The following is an 8,267-nucleotide window of genomic DNA, read 5'->3' as shown; positions in this document are numbered from 1 at the left end:
AGGATCCTTTAAAAGGGATTTTTATTTAGGTACAAATTAAACCAAGTGACCCCTGCTAACTATGGGATTCTAATTCTAGGATGCTGTGAACTCTCGACAATCTTCATAAGTCCTGACAACTTTGAGTTTGCACATGTGAAGATGGTTGAGACCCAAGAATGAAGTAATTAATTGTCCTGGACTCTCTGAGGTGGGGGTGGAAATGGAGAGATAGTGAGGATTACACCTGGCCTGCTGCCTCTAATTCATTAAAGAGGATGCAGTCACCTTATGTTAAAAGATTTTTGGGGGGAGATAGAAAACCAACAGAGGTATTGGCTGGTGACCCAGGAAGATGGATGGGATAGGGTTGATTTTAGCAAGTGATGAGAGAAGAGAAAAGATTTGACACTCACCAGATGTAACAAAATCCATTTGGTCCGTATACAGGGGCAAAGAAGAGGCTTTGGAGAAAATGACGAAAATGACGAGGGCTTTGGAGAAAATTAGAGCCAGGCAGGATCACCCCCGTCAAAATGATGAACTTTGAAGAATCTGACTTTGGCACATCCAGCATTTCTCTTGGATCCCCTTTTCCATGCTTGATGTGAACCGCCCCCTCCAAATTCCCAGTGGCTCTTTGCAATTTCTACACCACTTTCTCTCTATCAAAGCCAGCTTTCAGATCTTAACAGCATAGTGAGAACAATTCAGGTGACCTGTCTTTACTTAGCACCTACTGTGTACTAGGATCTGGGATAGACACTGTGAGGGAGATAATAAGATGAAAAAAATAAAACCCAACATTTAAGAAATGCTTTTGTAGATTTTTTTTGAGAAAAGTATGTATAATATTATCCCAGCAATGAAAGGGAAATGTGATTCAGATAGGTTGGCTCACTAAAGTCACATAACTAATATGTGCATTTAAACTAAATTTTTTATTTTTAATGTCAGTTTTATTATGTAATTAGCATTATATAATAATCAATAACTACAAATCATTATTACATTATTCATGATGCTTTGGGACCACTAATTGTATTCACTTACAATTGAAACTACATGCAGAAAATAAGCAAGATCTGTATTCCAGTTTTTATCAGAATAGTATTTAGCCAAACTAAAATTCCTTGGATTTGGAAATATTTCATCTTCCTGTTGAAAATCAATGCTTCTTTAATTATCTCTTCTTAAGAATAATGACACAACAGAGAATATTAGGTTTGAAATCTGAGGAACTGGATTCAAATCCTATTCCTTTTACTGCCTGTGTGATTTTAGGCAAGTCAATGGGATTCAGATTCCTTACCTGTAAAATGAAGGATTGATTTCAAAGTCTTTGCTAGAATCACATGACTTCAATATGAAGCAGTAAACAACTTTCCAGATCTCATTTCTAATTATATGTAAATGTTAATATTATTATTATTATTATTTCTGCTGAGGCAATTGGACTTAAGTGACTTGCCTAGGGTCACACCAGAGCAGTGTTAAGTGTCTGAGTTCAAATTTGAACTCAGGTCCTCCTGACTTCAGGGTTGGTGCTCTCTCCACTATATCACCTAGCTGCCCTATGTTAACATTTAATAAAGTTAGCAGTTACATATTATTTTAAGGTTTGCAAAGCCCTAAACATATATTGTCTTATTTGATCCTCACAATAACTTTTGGCGGTAACGGCTATTATTATTCCCATTTTATAGAATAAGGAAGCTGAGCCTAAGAGAAGTGAAATTCCTTGAATAGGGTCACACATTTGGTAAGTATCCGAGGTAACTTCCTCCCTCCAGGTCCAATACACTTATATGAAGTCATGAATTCAATTCACTGATTTTTAACTAAATTAGACATATATTTACTAAGTACCTTCTACATGTATAGCTTTGTGACTAAATCTGGGAAATGGAGCCAGGAATAGAGATTTTTAGAAGTTAAAAGAGCACCTGCACTCCATGGTTTGTGACCCAGGTTGGAATCAATCAACCAATAAATATTTATAAAATTTCTACTGTGTTAGGGATACAAAGACCAACTCCCCCCAAAAAAACACAACTACTTGCTTTTTAAGCATTATAGGGGAGAAGGATTCCAATATGTCCATAATAATATTAGTTCTCATTTTATAATACATTAAACTATACTTACTTGCAAATATTTACTCATGAATCACATTATGAGAGATAGAAACAAAACAAAAAGCATGTCATCTAAAGGATTGAAGGAAATAATTCAAATAGAAATTGAAGAAGATGCTCCATGAACTTAGTCTTTTTTTTTTTTTAAATTTTTTTTTATTTATTTTTATTTTATTTTATAATTATAACATTTTTTGACAGTACATATGCATGGGTAATTTTTTACAACATTATCCCTTGCACTTACTTCTATTCAGATTTTTTTCCCTTCCTCCCCCAAACCCCTCCCCCAGATGGCAAGCAGTCTTATATATGTTAAATATATTACAGTATAATTTAGATACAATATATGTGTGTAGAACCGAATTTTTTGTTGCACAGGAAGAATTGGATTCAGAAGGTAAAAATAACAGTTTACATTCATTTCCCATTGTTCCTTTTCTGGATGTAGCTGGTTCTTTCCATCATTAATCAATTGGAATTGGATTAGCTCTTTTCTATGTTGAAGAAATCCACTTCCATCAGCATACATCCTCGTACAGTATTATTGTTGAAGTGTATAATGATCTTCTGGTTCTGCTCGTTTCACTCAGCATCAGTTGATGTAAGTCTCTCCAAGCCTCTCTATATTTCTCCTGTTGGTCATTTCTTATAGAACAATAATATTCCATAACATTCATATACCATAGTTTACCCAACCATTCTCCAATTGATGGACATCCATTCATCTTCCAGCTTCTAGCCACTATGAAAAGGGCTGCCACAAACATTTTGGCACATACAGGACCCTTTCCCTTCTCTAGTAGTTCCTTGGGGTATAAGCCCAGTAGTAGTATGGCTGGGTCAAAGGGTATGCACATTTTGATAACTTTTTGGGCATAATTCCAGATTGCTCTCCAGAATGGTTGGATTCTTTCACAACTCCACCAACAATGCATCAGTGTCCCAGTTTTCCCACAGCCCCTCCAACATTCATCGTTATTTGTTCCTGTCATCTTAGCCAATCTGACAGGTGTGTAATGATACCTCAGAGTTGTCTTAATTTGCTTTTCTCTGATCAATAGTGATTTGGAACACTCTTTCATATGAGTGGAAATAGTTTTAATTTCATCATCTGAAAATTGTCTGTTCATATCCTTTGACCATTTATCAATTGGAGAATGGCTTGATTTCTTATAGATTAAAGTCAATTCTCTGTATATTTTGGAGATGAGGCCTTTATCAGAACCTTTAACTGTAAAATTTTTTTCCCAATTTGTTACTTCCCTTCTAATCTTGTTTGCATTAGTTTTGTTTGTGCAGAAACTTTTTAATTTGGTGTAATCAAAATGTTCTATTTTGTGATCAATAATGGTCTCTAGTTCTCCCTTGGACACAAACTCCTTCCTCCTCCACAAGTCTGAGAGGTAAACCATCCCATGTTCCTCCAATTTATTTATGATTTCGTTCTTTATGTCTAAATCTTGGACCCATTTTGATCTAATCTTAGTATGTGGTGTTAAATGTGGGTCCATGCCTAGTTTCTGCCATACTAATTTCCAGTTTTCCCAGCAGTTTTTGTCAAATAATGAATTCTTATCCCAAAATTTGGGATCTTTGGGTTTGTCAAAGATTAGATTGCTATTTTTATTCACTATCTTGTCCTGTGAACCTAACCTATGCCACTGATCAACTAGTCTATTTCTTAGCCAATACCAAATGGTTTTGGTGACTGTTGCTTTATAATATAGCTTTAAATCAGGTACACTTAGACCACCTTCCTCTGACTTTTTTTTCATTAGTTCCCTTGCAATTCTCGACCTTTTATTCTTCCATATGAATTTTGTTGTTATTTTTTCTAGGTCATTAAAATAGTTTCTTGGGAGTCTGATTGGTATAGCACTAAATAAATAGATTAGTTTAGGGAGTATTGTCATCTTAATTATATTCGCTCGGCCTATCCAAGAACATTGAATGTCTTTCCAATTATTTAAATCTGACTTTATTTTTGTGGCAAGTGTTTTGTAATTTTGCTCATATAATTCCTGACTCTCCTTTGGTAGATATATTCCCAAATATTTGATACTATCGACTGTTATTTTGAATGGAATTTCTCTTTGTATCTCTTGCTGTTGGATTGTGTTGGTAATGTATAAAAATCCTGAGGATTTATGTGGATTTATTTTGTATCCTGCGACTTTGCTAAAATTCTGAATTATTTCTAATAGCTTTTTAGCAGAGTCTTTGGGGTTCTCTAAGTATACCATCATGTCATCTGCGAAAAGTGACAATTTGATTTCTTCATTTCCTACTCTAATTCCTTGGATCTCTTTCTCGGCTCTTATTGCCAAGGCTAGAGTTTCTAGTACTATATTGAATAGTAATGGTGATAGTGGGCAACCTTGTTTCACTCCTGATCTAACAGGGAAAGGTTCTAGTTTATCACCATTACATATGATGTTTACTGAAGGTTTTAAATATATGCTCCTTATTATTTTAAGGAATAGTCCATTTATTCCTATACTCTCAAGCGTTTTTAGTAGGAATGGATGTTGGATTTTATCAAATGCCTTTTCTGCATCTATTGAGATGATCATATGGTTTTTATTAATTTGATTATTAATATGGTCAATTATACTAATAGTTTTCCTAATATTAAACCAGCCCTGCATTCCTGGTATAAATCCCACTTGGTCATAGTGTATTATCCTGGGGATGATTTTCTGAAGTCTATTTGCTAATATCTTATTTAAGATTTTAGCATCAATATTCATTAAGGAAATTGGTTTATAGTTTTCTTTCTCAGTTTTCGATCTACCTGGTTTAAGTATCAGTACCATGTCTGTGTCATAGAAGGAATTTGGTAGGACTCCTTCAATCCCTATTTTTTCAAATAGTTTACATAGCATTGGAGTTAGTTGTTCTTTAAATGTTTGGTAGAATTCACCTGTAAATCCATCTGGTCCTGGGGACTTTTTCTTAGGAAGTTGGTTAATAGCTTGGTCTATTTCTTTTTCTGAGATGGGACTATTTAGACTACTTACTTCTTCCTCTGTTAATCTGGGCAAGCTATATTTTTGAAGGTATTCTTCCATTTCATTTAAGTTATCAAATTTATCGGCATAAAGTTGAGCAAAGTAGCTCCTAACTATTGTTCTAATTTCCTCTTCATTAGTGGTGAGTTCACCCTTTTCATTTTCAAGACTATCAATTTGCTTTTTCTCTTTCCTTTTTTTAATCAGGTTTACTAAGGGTTTGTCTATTTTGTTGGTTTTTTCATAAAACCAACTCTTAGTTTTATTAATTAATTCAATAGTTTTTTTACTTTCAATTTTATTAATCTCACCTTTTATTTTTTGAATTTCAAGTTTTGTGTTTGTCTGGGGGTTTTTAATTTGTTCCTTTTCTAGCAATTTTAGTTGTAAACCCAATTCGTTGGCCCTCTCTTTCTCTATTTTATGCAGGTAGGCCTGTAGAGATATAAAACTTCCCCTAATTACTGCTTTGGCTGTATCCCACACATTTTGGTATGATGTCTCATTATTGTCATTTTCTTGGGTGAAATTATTAATTATGTCTATGATTTGCTGTTTTACCCAATCATTCTTTAGTATAAGATTATTTAGTTTCCAATTATTTTTTGGTCTATTTTCCCCTGGCTTTTTATTAAATGTTATTTTGATTGCATTATGGTCTGAAAAGGATGCATTTACTATTTCTGCCTTACTGCATTTGATTTTGAGGTTTTTATGCCCTAGTATATGATCAATTTTTGTATAGGTTCCATGAACTGCTGAGAAGAAAGTATATTCCTTTCTGTCTCCATTTAGCTTTCGCCAAAGATCTATCATATCAAACTTTTCTAGTATTCTATTTACCTCTTTGACTTCTTTCTTATTTATTTTGTGGTTTGATTTATCTAATTCTGATAGTGCAAGGTTGAGATCTCCCGCTATTATAGTTTTGCTATCTATTTCCTCTTGCAGCTCTCTTAATTTCTCTTTTAAGAATTTAGATGCTGCACCACTTGGTGCATACATGTTTAATATTGATACTGCTTCACTATTGATGCTTCCCTTTAGCAGGATATAATGCCCTTCCTTATCTCTTTTAATTAGATCAATTTTTGTTTTTGCTTGATCTGAGATGAGGATGGCTACTCCTGCTTTTTTGGTTTTGCCTGAAGCATAATAGATTCTGCTCCACCCTTTTACTTTTAGTTTGAATGTCTCATCCTGTTTCAGGTGTGTTTCCTGTAAACAACATATAGTAGGATTCTGACTTTTAATCCAGTCTGCTAACTGCTTCCTCTTTATGAGGCAGTTTGCCCCATTCACATTTATGGTTAGAAGGACTAATTCTATATTGCTTGCCATCCTATTAACCCCTGCTTATGCTTTTCCCCTTTCCTTCCCTTTTACCCTCCTATCCAGTATTAAACTGGAAAACACCACTTGCTTTTCACAGCCCTCCCTTTTTAGGATCCCTCCCCCACCTTAAAGATCCTCCCCTTATTTTATCCCTTTTCCTCGAAATTACTGTATTCCCTTCCCCTTAGCTTACTCCTTCCCTTTCACTTTTCAATGAAGTGGAAGAAGTTTCACCATAAATCGAATATGTCTATTGATACACGCTATGTTCATCTCCCTCCTTTCTTTCTCTCAGATATAATAGGTTACCTTTGCCTCTTCATGAGATGTAGTACCACCACTTTATACTTTTTTATGATATAATCTCCTTTCCACCTCTAGTTTCTAAGACAAATTGTACATATGTTCTTTACATATTTTTTTGACAGAAGTATAGTTCTCAAGATTTCTTTTTACCTTTTTTAGAAGTCTCTTGAGTTCTGTATTTGAAGATCAAACCTTTTATGTAGGTCTGGTTTTTTCATCAAAAATAGATGGAATTCATTTATTTCGTTAAATGTCCATCTTCTTCCCTGGAAAATGATGCTCATTCTTGCTGGGTAAGTTATTCTTGGCTGCATACCAAGTTCCTTAGCCTTTCGGAATATCATGTTCCAGGCCCTGCGTTCTTTTAATGTGGACGCTGCTAGATCCTGTGTTATCCTTATTGTGGATCCTCCATATCTGAATTGTTTTTTTCTAGCAGCTTCCAATATCTTTTCCTTTGTCTGATGGTTCTTGAACTTGGCCACTATATTTCTTGGTGTTTTGATTTTAGGGTCCCTTTCAGTAGGTGATCGATGAATTTTCTCAATGTCTATTTTACCCTCTGTTTCCAAAACGTCTGGGCAGTTCTCTTTGATAATTTCCTCGAAAATGGTGTCCAAGCTCTTTTTTTCCTCCTATTTTTCAGGGAGTCCGATTATTCTCAGATTGTCTCTCCTGGATCTGTTTTCCAGGTCTGTTGTCTTTCTGGTAAGGTACTTGACAGTCTTTTCAATTGTCTCATTTCTCTGGTTTTGCTTGACTCCCTTTTGGTTTCTCCTTGAGTCATTCATTTCTACTTGTTCCAGTCTAATTTTCAATGATGTATTTTCTTCACTCACTTTTTTTATATCTCTTTGTAATTGTCCAATTGAGTTTTTATCTTCTATGGAATTTTTTTCCATTGTATTTTTTAGAGAGCTGAGATTTCTTTTTCCAGCTCTCTAATCCTGTTTTCCTTGGAGTTGTTTACCTTTTCCAGCTCACTAATCCTGTTTTCCTTGGAGTTGTTTACCTTTTCCAGCTCACTAATCTTGTTTCTCAATGATTTGATTTCCTTATCCACTCTGTCTTTGAATGCATGGGATGACTTCTCCAGGCTCTCTTGCCAAGCTTCCCTTTCCTTTTCCCATTTCTCTTCCAGCTCTCTTGTGAGAGCCTTTTTGATTTCCTCTATGAGGTTCTTTTGTATTGAGGAGCAGCTTATATCCCTCCCAGGGGATACATCTGGGGACAGTCTGTTCCTAGTCTCCTCAGCATTTGAAGTCTGCTCTCTCTCCATACAAAAGCTATCAATGGTTAGAGCCCTTTTGAATTTTTTGTTCATTTTGTCAGAGTAGGAATCAAAGAAAACAAACTGACAAGAGAAACAATTGGTCTGTTTTGCGGGGGATGGGGCTGGATGGTATTAATGGGCTTCCTCTACAGACTGGGGGTAGGGCAGCAGAGAGCCACTAACAGAACAGCAATGACTGTACTGAGTCTGTGCTCTGAGGCT

The sequence above is a fragment of the Sminthopsis crassicaudata genome, chromosome 6 (assembly GCF_048593235.1).
Source record: "Sminthopsis crassicaudata isolate SCR6 chromosome 6, ASM4859323v1, whole genome shotgun sequence".
Lineage (NCBI taxonomy): Eukaryota > Metazoa > Chordata > Mammalia > Dasyuromorphia > Dasyuridae > Sminthopsis > Sminthopsis crassicaudata.
Note: the sequence above shows the minus strand (reverse complement) of the source record.